The sequence below is a fragment of the Macaca mulatta genome, chromosome 11, assembly GCF_049350105.2.
Source record: "Macaca mulatta isolate MMU2019108-1 chromosome 11, T2T-MMU8v2.0, whole genome shotgun sequence".
Taxonomy (NCBI): Eukaryota; Metazoa; Chordata; class Mammalia; order Primates; family Cercopithecidae; genus Macaca; species Macaca mulatta.
Genome location: NC_133416.1, coordinates 117,882,923 through 117,900,535, shown reverse-complemented (window position 1 = coordinate 117,900,535; position 17,613 = coordinate 117,882,923). Strand labels below are relative to the sequence as shown.

At 45.5% G+C, this 17,613-nt stretch overlaps 2 long non-coding RNA genes across 2 annotated transcripts; one reads left to right on the top strand and one right to left on the bottom strand.

Moving 5' to 3' along the window:
- Window positions 1–4,523: 4,523 nt before the first annotated feature.
- On the top strand, window positions 4,524–10,232 carry LOC144333056 (uncharacterized). The gene is made up of 2 exons (XR_013401398.1): window positions 4,524–4,710; window positions 9,592–10,232. It is a non-coding gene; the product is annotated as an uncharacterized LOC144333056 (long non-coding RNA).
- Window positions 9,742–12,592, bottom strand: LOC144333060 (uncharacterized). The gene is made up of 2 exons (XR_013401402.1): window positions 11,685–12,592; window positions 9,742–9,791 (listed from the first exon to the last, which is right to left on the bottom strand). It is a non-coding gene; the product is annotated as an uncharacterized LOC144333060 (long non-coding RNA).
- Window positions 12,593–17,613: the final 5,021 nt, after the last annotated feature.

The window sequence follows — 17,613 nt, the reverse complement described above, 5'->3', positions numbered from 1 at the left end:
CCTTATCGATCCCAGTTCTTTCGTGTCTTTGCACATCTTGGTTGGCTGAGTTTGAAGTGTCACCTGCCTTTGCTTTGCGGCCCTCTTATGACCTGATACCAAGCCATGGATAGCTAAGTATGTCTGAGCATTTACTGCATAAGGGAATAGCATCATAGATGTTTCCAGCATATGCAAAAGAAAGAACTAGGAAAGAGGAAGTTGTCATTATTAGTGTGATACTATTCTAGTAAATGGTTGTTTTATTTTTGTCAAGTATTCCTGATCACAAGATGACAGCATACAGAAAGGCAGGTGATAGGCATCCTTAGTCGCTCAGTCATCTATGTAATACCCTCCCATTGAAATCGCTGATTTGGTACACAAATTAGGCCTGCCCACGTCTAGCTGCAGTGGACGGCACAGATGCTCACATACAACCCTTGTTCTTGAAGTACCTTGATTTAAGGCCAGAGTTATCAAGTAACATGCATAAATGGGATATGGAGCACAGGGACTAGGAAAAAATTACTGAGTGCTGAGCCATGAAGAAGGCACAGAATTTAAACTGATGGAAAGGAATATCAGTCACGTTTCTCAATGTGGGACTGTGATGAGAGTTTGCAAGGGAATTCAGTTTGCTGGGAAGTGAAGATAAAAGCTATGAAGTTAAGGCATCATGATGCCAGAAAACACAAGGGAACCTTGCAGGGAAGTGCTGCATGAAAGACCTTAGGTTTATTTGGCAGTTTGCAGACTTGCCATGTGAATTGAGACACGGAGACAAGGGCCACGTAATCCAAGTATCGCCTGGAATTAGTAGTAGAGGGGACAAAGCTGAGGATCCGCATCAGAACAAAGAAGGAATGTCTTCCTTATGTTTGGGTCTGTAGAACATTAAAGAAAGCTTCCAGGAAGTGGGTTAGTATAGGTTTGAAGTGCCATGTCTCCATTTTCCTATCTTGAGGAAAAGACCCAAAACTCAACCTCATGTACCGGCTAACTTGAATCTGCAGGGGTGGTTTTGATGAATAAGAACTTTTTCAGTCCTGCAAATCAGATGTATACATCAGCCTACACTAGAAGAACATGGCACCCTCTGCCCCAGGCTTTGGTTTCCTTCTCTCACCCACAGAATAGGGATAACTAGAATACTTACCGATGGGATTGGATTAGCCCACCAAAACATCTACAACTTGCCTTACAAGCGTTCCAGAAACAGCCCTCATATAAGACCGATGAATAGTCCTAAGATTTAAACCAATGGCAACACACAGGAACGTTTATTAGGAAATCTTGATCCAGGCACAGGCAGAAGTCATTTTCATTCATGCTTGCTGATGTATGAGCTTCAGAAGAGTGGAAATGATGGACTATCAACACCTTCAGCCTACGACTCAAATAGAATGAGTACGTGCATTAGTGCATCCCTGAATTAGCGCATGGTTCATAGTTGTGTGATCACGGAGATGACTGCCGTCTTACCTGATCAGCGCAGCAGCTGCTGTAGCTCCAATGGGCTTGACATCCAGATGTATTACAAGTATCCCAATAATTTCAAACACAGGTAAATATTTTAGTTGTGAGAATTATGTAGAAATTTTGTCAGTTATTTGAAAGATAAATATGTTAGAGGATTAAAGCACCTCAGTTAATCATGTAAACAATTTTGTAATCAAAAAGTTAAAACTAGGCTGGGTGCAGTGTCTCATGCCTGTAATCCTAGTGTGATTGGGAGGCCGAGGTTGGATCACTTGAGGTCACGAGTTTGAGACCAGCCTGGCCAACATGGTGAAACCCCATCTCTACTGAAAATACAAAAATCAGCTGGGTGTGGTGGCACATGCCTGTAATCCCAGCTACTCGGGAGGTTGAGGCAGGAGAATTGCTTGAACCCGGGAGGCGGAGGTTGCAGTGAGACAAGATTGTGCCACTGTACTCCAGACTGGGCAACAGAGCAAGACTCTCAAAAAAAAAATTAAAACTTGGAAAGTTTGCAGTAATAAAATAGGGAAATAGAATGTTGCATAAGTTCAAGAACTTTATACTCTTGAACTAACAAAAGTTTGTAAGAATTTTAAAATATAAGGCAGGCAAAATATTGGGAATAAATCAGTATGGCAAGTCTTGTAAGTGCATCTCAGAAGGCATCGTGAGGCACTGCCCAAAGTCTAGGAATTGAGAAGGAAGACATAAGTCCTTACCTTGCTATTGGCATGGAACAACCAATTTGGTGGTAGGACCAGCCAGAAAGCAACTTGCCCTTCCACCAACCTCAGATAAAAGTGAGCATCTATTTAGTATTACAAATGTGCAGATACTTCAGGAGCAATAAAGCAATGGGTGGTGCTAAGAAGGTAGCATATCGGCTGGGCACGGTGGCTCACACCTGTAATCCCAAAACTTTGGGAGGCCAAGGCAGGCAGATCACCTGAGGTCAGGAGTTCAAGACCAGATTGGGCAACATGGAGAAACCTCCATCTCTAATAAAAATATAAAATTAGCCTGGCATGGTGGTGGCAGGTGCTTGTAATCCCAGCTACTCAGGAGGCTGAGGCAGGAGAATTGCTTGAACCCGGGTGGCAGAGGTTGTGGTGAGCTGATATCGCACCATTGCACTACAGTCTGGGCAACAAGAGCAAAACTCCGTCTCAAAAAAAAAAAAAAAAAAAAAAGTAGCATACCAGCCCAGCGTCAAATTTAGGAGAATTCTGATGATTGTAATGATTAAATGGTATCAATTTTTTTTCCAGTATGGGCAACATGGTGACACCCCGTCTCTATTAATATAATAATACAAAAAATTAGCCAGACATGGTGGTGCACACCTGTGGTCCCAGCTACTTGGGAGACTAAGGTGGGAGGATCGCTTGAACCTGGGAGGCGGAGGTTGCACTGACCTGAGATCGCGCCACTGCACTCCAGCCTGGGTGACAGAGTGAGACCCTGTCTCAAAAAATAATTTTTGATAGAATTTCAAATTCATTATTGTGTTCCAACCAGTTCCTCAATAGCAATATTTGGCTATGATCACCAAATGCTGATTTTAATATTCATTCAGCCAAAATGCATATTTGGTGCAACTCTTGAAACAATTCTAAAATGCCACTTAAAAATGCATATTCCTTTTTTCTTCTAGCCACCCAATTAGCACAGTATCACATACCATGTCTCCCAAAGAGGACCAGCCCAACACCAGTTGTTCAGGGCTGGTGAACAAGAGAACAGTAAACTAGTCATTATATTCTTGGACAGACTGGCTGCTTGACCTTTCCATGGCAAGTTAGGTAGGTGTGGCAGAGGGAGCAGGTGGGATAAGGGTGTTTTTGCTGAGGTTGGCAGAAGTTCGTTTACCATCTGATGGAGCTTTGCTCATTCACCAGCTCCATGAACCCCTTAAGGAGCCCAGTTCCATACCTGCTAGTTACCATAATGAAATCACTTCCCAATTTTTGTTTTTGTGTTTTTGTTTTTTTTGAGACAGAGTCTTTCTCTGTTGCCCAGGCTGGAGTGCAGTAGCACAATCTCGGCTCACTGCAAGCTCTGCCTCCTGGGTTCACGCCATTCTCCTGCCTTAGCCTCCCAAGTAGCTGGGATTATAGGTGCATGCTACACACCCAGCTAATTTTTATATTTTTAGAAGAGACGGGGTTTCACTGTGTTGGCCAGGCTGGTCTCAAACTCCTGACCTCAAGTGATTCGCCTGCCTCAGTCTCCCAAAATGCTGGGATTCCAGGCCTTCCCAAGTTTTGATTACTGACCCACAAACACCACATATCTTCTCTAGTGCTTGCCCTTCAGATTGAGAAGTGGAATGGACAGATGTAGACTCACATAGTCCCCCACTCAGGAGGCTGTCCAGAGTAAGTGAAGGACACAGATTCAGCGTGGATCAGAGGGTTAGCTGGATTTTACTCACCAGCTTGGCTTAGATTGGTTTCAGATCTGCCCCATGTTCCTCTCACTGTTCTAGGGCCATTGAGTATTACTTAGGAGGGTGGACTGAGGAGAGGAGAGCAAGCAGGCAATCTTAAGATTTGCTGCAGTGCAAATTACTCATTGGGTGCACATTTTGGTCACCATGAATGCTGTGTTTTTATATGTTTATTTTTAGAAGCCATATCTTGCTGAGGTCAATATAATCTTGCTAGAATGAAAGTTTTTTTGTTTGTTTGTTTGTTTTTGAGTTGGAGTCTTGCTCTGGCACCCAGGCTGGAGTGCAGTGGCACAATCTTGGCTCACTGCAACCTCCACCTCCCAAGTTTAAGCGATTCTCCTGCCTCAGCCTCCAGAGTAGCTGGAACTATAGGTGCCCACCACCACGCCCAGCTAATTTTTGTATTTTTAGTAGAAACAGGATTTCATCATGTTGGCCAGGCTGGTCTCGAACCCCTGGACCTCAGGTGATACGCCTGCCTCGGCCTCCCAAAGTGTGAGCCAGTGTGCCTGGCACAAGAATGAAAGTTTTGAGAAAGTGGTCTGCATTTTCAACTCCAGAAAACTAGAATTCCTCTAAGACAATGCTGTTTGAACTTTTTTGACAGGTGGAACCCATCAAACAAAGTCATATCGGAGGCCTCATGTAAAATGAATAAAATCAGAACAGCTCTGTTAAAAGCAGGAGCTGGGGACTGCTTGTCCCCCAACGGCTTCCACCTCCAAAGATGGAAACCACAGTCTAGGAGAAACATTGGCTGCTACATACAGGCCTGTGTTTGTAGACCAGCACTGGTAAGATGTCAGTACAACTTACGAGGTAGAGCCTTCCCTGACTTTGTGATGCCTTGTCTGAGATCCAAATAGCTAAGAGGTTCAATCCAAGTATTCTCTGAGTAGAAAGTCAACACGTGGCCGGGCACGGTGGCTCATGCCTGTAATCCCAGCACTTTGTGAGGCCGAGGTGGGCTTGCCTGAGGTCAGGAGTTCGAAACCAGCCTGGGCAACACGGTGAAACCCATCTCTACTAAAATACAAAAAAATTAGCAGGGCTTGGTAGCGTGCGCCTGTAGTCCCAGCTACTCAGGAGGCTGAGGCAGGAGAATTGCTCGAACCCGGGAGGTGGAGGTTGCAGTGAGCCAAGATTGTGCCACTGCTTACCAGCCTGGGCGACAGAGTGAGACTACATCTCCAGAAAAAAAGAAAGTCAACATGTAACCACTATTTTCCAAGTTATTTAGCTGGTTTTCTTTTCTTTTTTTTCTTTTTAGATGGAGTTTTGTTCTTGTTGCCCAGGCTGGAGTGCAATGGCACAATCTCGGCTCACCACAACCTCCACCTTCCAAGTTCAAGCGATTCTCTTGCTTCAGCCTCCTGAGTAGCTGGGATTACAGGCATATGCCACCACGCCCAGCTAACTTTGTATTTTTGTAGTAGAGACGGGGTTTCACCATGTTGGCAAGGCTGGTCTCGAACTCCCGACCTTAGGTGATCTGCCTGCCTCAGCCTCCCAAAGTGCTGGGATTATAGGCATGAGCCACCACACCTGGCCTGGTTTTCATTTCTTTGCACTGCAGTAACAGGCACAGGAGATCAGAAAAGCATTTTGCAGATTTGAACAAAGCATCCTTTAGGAGACCAGGGTTTTTCATCAAGTAGATTTCAGTGCCACGGTTTTTTTGTTTTGTTTTGTTTTCTCTGTGTGTCTGTTTTTCTTTTCTTTTTTCTTTCTTTTTGTTTGTTTGTTCGTTTGTTTGAGACAGAGTCTCTCTGTCGCCCAGGCCGGAGTGCACTAGCGCTAACTCGGCTCACTGCAACCTCCACCTCCCGGATTCAAGTGACTGTCCTGCCTCAGCCTCCCAAGTACCTGGAATTACAGGCACCCACCACCACGTGTGGCTAATTTTTGTATTTTTAGTTGAGACAGGTTTTCACCGTGTTGGCCAGGCTAGTCTCAAACTCCTGACCTCAAGCCATCCACCCGCCTTGGCCTCCCACAGTGCTGAGATTACATGCGTGAACCACCACGCCCAGCCTGTGTATCTGTTTTTCAATGTGGTGTGTATCTATGAGGTATATTGTCATTTTATATATTAACTATTTTATATAGTATATACGGTCCCATTTTCACTTAACGATGGGAATACATTCTGAGAAGTGTGTCATTAGGCAATTTCATCACTGTGCAAATCATCATAGTGTCCCCACACAAACCTAGATGACATAAGCTATACGGTAGAGCCTATTGCTCCCAGGCTACAAACCTGCACTGGACCCTGTAGGCAATTATAACACAATGGTAAGTATTTCTGTATCTAAACATATAAATATATAGAAAAGGTACAGTAAAAATATGGTATTATAGTCTTATGGGACCACCATCACATACGTGGTCCATCATTGACTGAAAACTCGTTAGGTGGCATGTGACTGTATTTTTAATGGTTTGTTGTTGTTGTTGTTTTGTTGTTGTTGTTTGAGACAGAGTTTCATTCTTGTTGCCCAGGCTGGAGTGCAATGGCATGATCTCGGCTCACTGCAACCTCCGCCCCCTAGGTTCAAGCGATTCTCCTGCCTCAGCCTCCTGAGTAGCTGGGACCACAGGCATGCACCACCACGCCCAGCTAATTTTGTATTTTTAGTAGAGACGGGATTTCTCCATGTCGGTCAGGCTGGTCTCGAACTCCCAGCCTCAGGTGATCTGCCTGCCTTGGCCTCCCAAAGTGCTAGGATTACAGGCGTGAGCCACCGTGCCTGGCTAGTGTATTTTTTAAATGAAATGTCTTAATACAAAAGAATACATAAAACACCCACATACCTATCACCTGGATTAAGAGGTAGAATATTACAATAGCTTAAGAGCCTGTGTGCTTACCTCCCCAGTTACATACTTACCCAATTCTCCAGAGTTAACCATGATCTTGAATTTGAAAGTAATCACTTCCTTACTTTTCTTCATTGTGTGTGTATCCCTGTTAAATTTTGCCAATTTATTTATTTTTGTAGAAACAGGGTCATGCTATATTGCTTAGGCTGGTCTGGAACTCCCAGCCTCAAGAGATCTTCCTGCCTTGGGCTCCCAAGTAGCTGGGATTATAGGTGCAAACTACAGTGTCTGGCAATTTTTGAGCTTCATAGAAAGAGAAATATATGTATTTCTGTAAATGGTTTCCTTCAGCATTTAAAAATTTTTATTTATTTATTTATTTATTTTATTTTGAGACAGAGTCTCACTCTATCGCCCAGGCTGGAATGCAGTGGCGCCATCACTCACTGCAACCTCCGCCTCCGGGGTTCAAGCGATTCTCCTGCCTCAGCCTCCTGAGCAGCTGGGATTATAGGCACATGCCACCATGCCTGGCTAATTTTTGTATTTTTAGTAGAGATGGGGTTTCACCATGTTGGCCAGACTGGTCTCAAACTCCTGGCCTCAAATGATCCCCCTACCTCAGCCTCCTAAAGTGCTGGGATTACAGATGTGAGCCACCATGCCCAGCCTAAAACTTTTTATTTATTTTTTAGAGAGTCAGGGTCTTGCCTTGTTGCCCAGGCTGGTCTTGAATTCCTGAGCTCAAGTGATCTGCCCACCTTAGCCTCCCAAAGTGCTGGGATTACTGGCATGTAATCGCCCAGCAAGCATTTTTTTAATAAAGAAATGTATCCATGTTATCTTGCTAAATTCCCATTTTATGGCTTTTGCAGGTAAGAGATAGGGTCCCCCCTCCTTTCTTGCTGATTTTTTGCTCACTGCAGTCTCAGATTCCTGGACTGCAGTGACGCTGAGCTGAGCAATCCACCTACCTCAGCCTCCCAAGTAGTTGGGACTACAGGACTACAGATGCGTGCCATCATGCCCGGCTAATTTTTGTATTTTTCTTTTTCTTTTATTGATTGATTGATTGATGGAGGTGGACTCTCTGTTGCCCAGGCTGGAGTGCAGTGGTGCAATCTCAGCTCACTGCAACCTCCACCTCCTGGATTCAAGCAATTCTCCAGCCTCAGCCTCACAGGTAGCTGGGATTACAGGCATGTGCCAGCTAATTTTTTTTTTTTTTTTTTTGAGATGGAGTTTCGTTCGGTCACCCAGGCTGGAGTGCGGTGGCGCAATCTCGGCTCATTGCAAGCTCTGCCACCTGTGTTCATGCCGTTCTCCTGCCTCAGCCTCCCAAGTAGCTGGGACTACAGGTGCCCGCCACCACACCCGGCTAATTTTTTTTTTTTTTTTTTGTATTTTTAGTAGAGACGGGGTTTCACCGTATTAGCCAGGATGGTCTCAATTTCCTGACCTCGTGATCCGCCCACCTCGGCCTTCCAAAGTGCTAGGATTACAGGCGTGAGCCACTGCGCCCAGCCTAATTTTTGTTTTTCAAAACAAAAAAAATTTTGAAATTTTTAATAGAGACGGGGTTTCACCATGTTGGCCAGGCTGGGCTCAAACTCCTGACCTCAGGTGATCTGCCCACCTCAGTCTCCCAAAGTGCTGGGATTACAGGCCTGAGCCACCACACCTGGCCTTAATTTGCATTATTAATATTAGAAGTTGTCTTTGCTCTTTATCCTATTCTCTTTGGGAAATATAATGAGATATGTGTTAGACCTCATTCTGTCTTTCATTTCACTTTAACATCTTGTTTTTTTCCATCTCTTTCCCTATGGTTTGCATTCTTGATAATGTCCTCAGCTCTATCTTCCAGTTTACTATTTTTTTTCTTCAGCTGTGTTTAATCCATCCACCGAGTTTTAAAATTTTAACTACTACACTTTTATCTCAAGTTCTATTGGGTTTTTTGTTTTCCCTTTTTTTTTTTTTTTTTTTTTGGAGTTTTTTGTTTTTCACAATCCACTTGGTCATTTTTTGTTGTCTATTATACCTTGCTAATCTTTGTAAAACTTTTAAAATGTGGCCAGGCACGGTAGCTCACGCCTGTAATCCCAGAACTTTGGGAGGCTGAGTCTGGTGGATCACTTGAGGTCAGGAGTTCGAGACCAGCCTAGCCAACATAGTGAAACCCCATCTCTATTAAAAATACAAAAGTTAGCCAGGCGCCTGTAATTCCAGCTACTGGGGAGGCTGAGGCAGGAAAATTGCTTGAACCTGGGAGGTGAAGGTTGTAGTGAGCCGAGATCACGCCACTCACTGTACTCCAGCCTGGACAACAGAGTGAGACTCAAGACCCCATGGCCTTCTGGTCTGTCGCTTTTTGGCCAAGCACCATGGCTCACGCCTGTAATCTCAGCACTTTGGGAGCTCGAGGCGGGTGGATTACGAGATCAGGTGTTCAAGACCAGCCTGGCCAAAATGGTGAAACCCCGTCTCTACTAAAAATACAAAAAATTAGCCAGGCATGGTGGCATGTACCTGTAATCCCAGCTAGTCGGGAGGCTGAGGCAGAGAATTGCTTGAACCCGGAAGGTGAAGGTTGTAGTCAGCCGAGATCGTGACACTGCACTCCAGCCTGGGCAACAGAGAGAGACTGTCTCAAAAAAATAAAATAAAATAAATGATTATTTCATGTTCTATCTGATTATTCCAATATCTGAAGTCTTTGTGGGTTTGTATCTATCATTTGTCGGTTTTTGTGGGGGGTTTTGCCATTCTTCTGAATGTTTCTATCATCTGTTGTTTCTATTATTCCTCATAGTTGTTTCTCTGTGTGTGTTGTGATTTTTTGACAGAGTTGCCCATTTTCTTCACATCTTTATCCATGGGATTCTCTGCGGCCTGAATTGAAGTTGAGCTCCTCCAGAGAAGATTAGAGTTTGCCTCTGCTGGTAGACTGGGGCAGTATCAACCTAGACTGTTTAAATCCTCACTTGACATATTTCTTTTCTTTTTTTTTTTTTTTTTGAGATGGACTCTCGCTCTGTCACCCAAGCTGGAGTGCAGTGGTGTGATCTCAGCTCACTGCAACCTCCACCCTAGATTCAAGCGATTCTCCTGTCTCAGCCTCCAAAGTAACTGGATTTACAGGCGTCTGCCACAACGCCCGGCTAATTTTTCTATTTTTAGTAGAGGTAGGGTTTCACCATGTTGGCCAGGCTGTTCTCGAGCTCCTGACCTAAAGTAATCTGCCCACCTGAGCCTCCCAAAGTGCTGGGATTACAGGCGTGAGCCACCACGCCCAGACCCACTTGACATTTTTCAGATCATATAAGTCTCATGAAATTAGGCCACAAACCTGCAGGTCCTAGTTGTGAATTCTCAGCAGAAAGTTGTTTTTCCAAGAGTAATGAGATCCCATTGGTAATAACTGTAATATTTTCATTGTGCATGTGTTTGTTTTGATGAATAAACATTGGAGACACATATATCTTCCAGCCATGAGAGAACTTTCTGAGTTGCTAATAGTTTCTAAACAATATAGATAGATGGGTGAGATTCCATTTAAGCTTTCTATTGCTTTAAAAGTCAGTTGTTATAAAGAAGTAGGAAACTAACTCAAAACTATAATAAGGTTTTCTGCAAACTATGAGGCTCAACCTAGCTCTTACAGAAGCAGGGTACTCCTTTCTATAGTGAGTTGGTGGATTCATGTAGCTAGTTACACTGGCACCTCAGTCTACAGAAGCCCACAGGGGCAACTTCTGAAAGCTGTTGCTTCTCTTGAGAGGTCATGCTGGGCAGTGGTTAAAGCCTGGGGTTTGCAGCCAGTGGCCCAGGTGGGAATCCTGACTCTTGCATTCTTGTTGTGTGTGACCTTGGACAAATCCTTAACCTCCCTGTGCCTCAGTGCTTCCCTTGGTTAAAACAGGGATAGCAGCACCTGACTTCAAGCTATACTACAAGGCTATAGTAACCAAAACAGCATGGTACTGGTACCAAAACAGATATATAGACCAATGGAACAGAACAGAGGCCTCAGAAATAATACCACACATCTACAACCATCTGATCTTTGACAAACCTGACAAAAACAAGAAATGGGGAAGGGATTCCCTATTTAATACATGGTGCTGGGAAAACTGACTAGCCATATGCAGAAAGCTGAAACTGGATCCCTTCCTTACATCTTATACAAAAATTAACTCAAGATGGATTAAAGACTTAAATGTAAGACCTAAAACCATAAAAACCCTAGAAGAAAACCTAGGCAATACCATTCAGGACATAGGCATGGGCAAAGACTTCATGACTAAAACACCAAAAGCAATGACAACAAAAGCCAAAATAGACAAATGGGATCTAATTAAACTAAAGATCTGCACAGCAAAATAAAATATCAGTGTGAACAGGCAAGGTACAGAATGGGAGAAAATTTTTGCAATCTACCCGTCTGACAAAGGGCTAACATCCAGAATCTACAAAGAACTTAAACAAATTTGCAAGAAAAAAACAACCCTATCAAAAAGTGGGCAAAGGATATGAACAGACACGTCTCAAAAGAAGACATTTGTGCAGCCAACAGACACATGAAAAAATGCTAATCGTCACTGGTCATCAGAAATGCAAATCAAAACCACAATGAGATACCATCTCACACCAGTTAGAATGGCAATCATTAAACAGTCAAGAAACAATAGGCCGGGCGCGGTGGCTCAAGCCTGTAATCCCAGCACTTTGGGAGGCCGAGACGGGTGGATCATGAGGTCAGGAGATCGAAACCATCCTGGCTAACACGGTGAAACCCCGTCTCTACTAAAAAATACAAAAAACTAGCCGGGCGTGGTGGCGGGTGCCTGTAGTCCCAGCTACTTGGGAGACTGAGGCAGGAGAATGGCGTAAACCCGGGAGGCGGAGCTTGCAGTGAGCTGAGATCCGGCCACTGCACTCCAGCCTGGGCGACAGAGCGAGACTCCGTCTCAAAAAAAAAAAAAAAAAAGAAACAATAGATGCTGGAGAGGATGTGGAGAAATAGGAATGCTTTTACACTGTTGGTGGGAGTGTAAATTAGTTCAACCATTGTGGAAGACAATGTGGCGATTCCTCAAGTATCTAGAACTAGAAATACCATTTGACCCAGCAATCCCATTACTAGGTATATACCCAAAGGATTATAAATCATTCTACTATAAAGACACATGTACACGTATGTTTATTGTGGCACTATTCACAATAGCAAAGACTTGGAACCAACCAAATGTCCATCAATGATAGACTGGATTAAGAAAATGTGGCACATATACACCACAGAATACTATGCAGCCATAAAAAAGGATGAGTTCATGTTCTTTGCAGGGACATGGATGAATCTGGAAACTATCATTCTCAGCAAACTATCACAAGGACAGAAAACCAAACACCGCATGTTTTCACTCATAAGTGGGAGTTGAACAATGAGAACACATGGACACAGGGCAGGGAACATCACACACAGTGGCCTCTCAGCAGGTGGGGGCTGGGGGAGGGATAGCATTAGGAGAAATACCTAATGTAAATGACGAATTGATGGGTGCAGCAAGCCAGCATGGCACATGTATATACCTATGTAACAAACCTGCACATTGTGCACATGTACCTATAACTTAAAGTATAATAATAATAAAAAAACAGGGATAGCAGCATCTATATCAATGGTTGCTCTGAGACTAAATAAATTAATACATGGAAAGTACCCAGACACATAATAGGCAGCAAATATTAGGTATTATTTTTATTGTTTGACTATTTCCTGCCACCAAATCCAGGTAGCATTGATGAAAGGTGTAAAACACAGTAACAAAAAACAAAACAAGAACTCCATCTGCCTACCATCATGTAGTTGATAGTTTGCTAAAAGCACTGTTAGGAAACTCTGTTCCACAAAAATCCACAAGCTTTCCACAATTAACACAGAGCCAACCAGGAAACTGAAGGAAAAGTAAATTTTTTTTTTTTTTTTTTTTTTTTGAGGCGGAGTCTCACTGTTGTCCAGTCTGGAGTGCAGTGGTGCGATCTCGACTCACTGCAAGCCCCGCCTCCCAAGTTCACACCATTCTCCTGCTTCAGCCTCCCGAGTAGCTGGGACTACAGGTGCCCGCCACCACGCCCAGCTAATTTTTTGTGTTTTTGGTAGAGACGGGGTTTCACTGTGTTAGCCAGAATGGTCTTGATCTCCTGACCTCATGATCCGCCTGCCTCGGCCTCCCAAAATGCTGGGATTACAGGCGTGAGCCACCGTGCCCAGCCAGGAAAAGTAATTTCATACAGTCAACAAATCAATTACTGGTTCTTTTTGAAAACGGAGTCTCACCCTGTCTTCCAGGCTGGAATGCCGTGGTGTACTCACAGCTCACGGTAGCCTTGACATCAAGCGATCCTCCCACCCTCCCACCTCAGCCTCCCAGATTCTTTTCTTTTAGCATATTTTAACATTTTTAATTTTTTAATAAATATGATAGCATGTAAATCTTTTTTTTTTTTTTTTTTTGAGACAGAGTCTGGTTCTGTCGCCCAGGCTGGAGTGCAGTGGCACCATCTCGGCTCACTGCAAACTCCACCTCCCGGGTTCAGGCCATTTTCCTGCCTCAGCCTACCGAGCAGCTGGGATGGCAGGTGCCCGCCACCATGCCTAGCTAATTTTTTGTATTTTTAGTAGAGACAGGGTTTCACCATGTTAGCCAGGATGGTCTCGGTCTTCTGACCTCGTGATCCGCCAGCCTTGGCCTCCCAAAGTGTTGGGATTACAGGCGTGAGCCACTGTGCCCAGCTGTAAATCACTTTTTAAAGATCCAAATACTCCTAAGCATGGAGTGGGAGGAAAGGGTATATGAGAAATCTCTGTACCTTCCTTTTAATTTTGCCGTGAACATAAAACTAAACTTTTTTTTTTTTTTTTTTTTTTTGAGACAGTGTCTTGGTATGTTGGGCAGGCTGGAGTGCAGTGGTGCAATCACGACTCACTGCAGCCTCAACCTCCCAGGCTCAAGCAATCCCCCCACCTCAGCCTCCCGAGCCTGAGGTGAGGTCTCTCCATGTTGCCCAGGCTGAAAACAGTCTTTTAAAACAAAAAAATGTGAAATTAAATTGTCCCTTTGCCCCGATCCCTCCCCAGAGAAAACTGTCCCTGTTTGTTTTTTGTACCAGCGTGTATGAGTACCTATCTTCCTAACAAATGACATCGAATCATTGTTTTCATTACTTACTGTATCTTGTAGATTTCCCATATTAATACATTGTAGAGCTCTATTTCGTTCTATTCTTTCAACTCAGCCCCTGATTCTAATTTTTCAAAAAGCTTATTGAAATAAGGTTCTACTTCCCTTTGTTGAAAATAGAGAAGCATGAAGCCAAAAGTACAATAGGAAAAAAACCGTGTCGGGGGGGAAAAACTCATGTGATCAGACATGGGGCCTATTTGATGCCAGCACAGCTGATAGTGTTTACCTGGAAACTAGAACCAGAAACCAGGGCCATTTTGATACCAAGACTTCCTCAGTCTTCGTTTCTTCTGTCTTCTTCTAGATCATTACTTTGTATTTGCAAGCATATATGTGTGCCTGTGATATGTTAGACCAAGTTTTAGTCACTTGTAGTCCCAGCTACTGGGGAGGTTGAGGCAAGAGAATCACTTGAACCCAGGAGGCAGAGGTTGCAGTGAGCCAAGATCGTGCCATTGCACTTCAGCCTGGGCAACAAGAGTGAAACTCCATCTCAAAAAAAAAAGAAAAAAGAAAAGCTACAGGGACCTGTGTTTTTCTGTTTGTTTTTGTTGGTTTTTATTTGTTTTTTTGAGACAGAGTCTCATTCTGTCGCCCAGGCTGGAGTGCAATGGCATGATCTCAGCTCACTGCAACCCTCGCCTCCCAGGTTCAAGTGATTCTTCTGCCTCAGCCTCCCCAGTAGCTGGGGCTACAAGCGTGCGCCACCATGCCCAGCTACTTTTTGTATTTTTAGTAGAGACGGGGTTTCACCATGTTGACCAGGCTGGTCTTGAACTCCTGACCCCAGATAATCTGCCCACCTCAGTCCCCCAAAGTACTGGGATTACAGGCATGAGCTGCCTCGCCCAGCCCAGGGACCTGTTTTAATATCCAAGTTGGTGTCAGGCTCTGAGCTAGATCGGATTCCAGGTCACCTAATTCAGCCACTGGTTTGGAAGTTGGGGCCCAGGAATGTGCATTTTCATCAAGTTTAGTATCAGAGTGATGCTGGTATTTTTTTGTGGCCTGCACTTGGAAAAACACTGCTCTAGGCCATAGTACTTTTATAAAACACATAGGTGTTCCCCAGCTCCCCCTAGATGGTGATAAAAACAGACCTGAGAGCTCTACCTCCATTAGTCAGTGCCCTTCAGGTGAAAGTGACAGAAACGAACTGGCCGTAGCGCAGAGGGAATCTGTTGGTTTGTACAACTAACAGGTCCAGGGTAGCTCTGGGCACAGCTGGATACAAGGCCTCAGTGAGACCAGATGCGGCCTCTGTTTCTCCATCCTGTGGCCCTGCTCTCTGCTCTGTGTCGGTCTAACTTCCAGGCAGGCCTTCCCCATGCAATGCCCCACGGGGCTGGGCCCATCCATCTTTGCAAATAGTAGTTGCAGCTGAGACTTCTCCACTAAGAGTTCCAGCTGGAGTTCCACTCTTGAGCCCCACTGGCCTGGTTAGGTCAGCCTCTCAAATCACCCGAAATGAAATTATGGGACAGTCGATGGTACCAGAAGAAGGGAAAGAAATGCCTAACAGGGAAAAACAGAAGACAGCAGTCACACTCTCTAAGGGAAAACTCCAATTATAACTATCTCCAAGTAGGCCAGGTGTGGTGGCTCACGCCTGTAATCCTAGCACTTTGGGAGACTGAGGCAGGACGATCACTTTAGCCCAGGAGGTCAAAGCTGCAGTGAGCCATGATTGCATCACTGCACTCCAGCCTGGGCAACAGAGTGAGACCCTGTCAAACAAAACAAAGAGAGAGATCGAAATATTCCCAAGCACAATGAGTTGCCTCATAGGAAGTGAACTCCCCACTGCTGGAGATAGTCAAGCAGTGGCCCAGAAATGCCACCCCAAGAAAAGCGGTTTTCTTCAAAAGATACTCACTCTTCTAGAACTTGGCTGTTACGACGTCCTTTCTACCCTTTTCCTAGACCAGGAGACCCAGCTTAAACACCACTGCCCCAAAGGCCTCCTCTGGCTCCCTGTGATTTTGCTGTCCTCTCTGTGAGTTGGAGTTTAAGTCCCATTGGAGTTTAAGTCCTGTCCTGCCCCTTCATGGCTGGGCGACGAGGACAAACAGCTTCACTTCTCTGAGCCTTGTTTTTCTTATCTGTACCATAACCGGCAGGTTCCCAAAGACCTCTTCTCCACTTCTTCAACAATCACAGACTTTTTAGCTTAGCATGTGGTGCCCTAAATAAAGGCCACACTGCCTGTCTCCCTTGTTCATGAGACTAAGTGCTGCCCATGGGCTGGGAGCATGTGGCCACTTTGGGCAATTCCTCAGAGAGGCGACCGGCACGTGACTGTGGTCCCAATCTTGTTCGCCCCATCCTGGGTCCTCCTGCCTGAAATGCAGATGCTGCCCTCTTGGGCCATGAGGAAGAAGGCGCTTAGGCCTGGCAGAGCAGGGAGTCCCTGTCACCTTGTGGAACAGAGGCACCTCACAGCCCTGGACTTCCTGCCTCCAGCCTGTGGCATGAGAAATAGCGCTGGCTTGTTTAAATCACTGATATTTTGGACTTTCTACCGCGCAGAACCTAATCCTAACTCGTCAGAGGGCCTACCTCATGGCTATTGTGAAGACTAGAAGAGGAGATGTGTGTCACGTGCCTGGCGCAGCGCGTGGCACACGGCCGGGAGGGTAGGGGCGGCGGTGCTGTTATTATCTCCCCGTTATTATCATCACTGGCCGTTTCACTCTTCAACATCACATTCGATCTGGCTGTTCTCGGTTCTGCCTCCCGCACTTCGAGTGTGTCCCTTACCAGCAAGGACCTCATCTTCTCTGTCTCTCCCTCAGTTCCTGGCCTGGGCTCCTATTCTGCAAACGACAAAACCAGTTCAGGCTGACTGCAGCAAACCGGAGACGGCGAAGGCAGAGGGGGCCCCACAGAACGACAGAGGCCTGGAAACCCTGGCTTGAGTAGGGGGCCTAGGAGCTTCTCTGCTGCAGGAGTCCACCCCAACAGGAGTGCATGTGGCCATTCACCATGATTCTGTCTCTCTCCCATTGACTCCCGTCCCAGGCCAACCCTTTGGCAGGAAGAGGGGGATGCCTGGATGAGCAGTTCCATCAGGGACCCAGCGAGAGTGCCGAGAACATGAAATGTGCCCTGGGCTGAAGACTCAGCAAAGCCCAGCAAAGGTCAAGTCTGGCCAGGGGCTGTGTTTTGTTTGTTTGGTTTGAGATGGAGTCTCACTCTGTTGCTCAGGCTGGAGTGCGGTGGAGCAATCTCAGCCCACTGCAACCTCTGCCTCCCGGGTTCATGTGATTCTTCTGCCTCAGCCTCCCAACTGGCTGGGATTACAGATGCCCGCCACCACACCCAGCTAACTTTTGTATTTTTAGTAGAGATGGGGTTTTGCCATGTTGACCAGGCTGGTCTCGAACTCTTGGCCTCAAATGATCTGCCTGCCTTGGCCTCCCAAACTGTTGGGATTACAGGCGTGAGCCACCGTTCCTGGCTGGCTGTGTGTTCTTGACAGTAAGCACCAGACACCCTGACCCAACAAAGGGTAAATGGGTCCTCTCCTCTCAAAAACCGAAGGACGGAAGCGGGGGCTGCCCAGGGCCAGTGGATGGAGTGACTAAGCACCAGGCCTTGTCCAGAGGAAGCAGAGGCAGA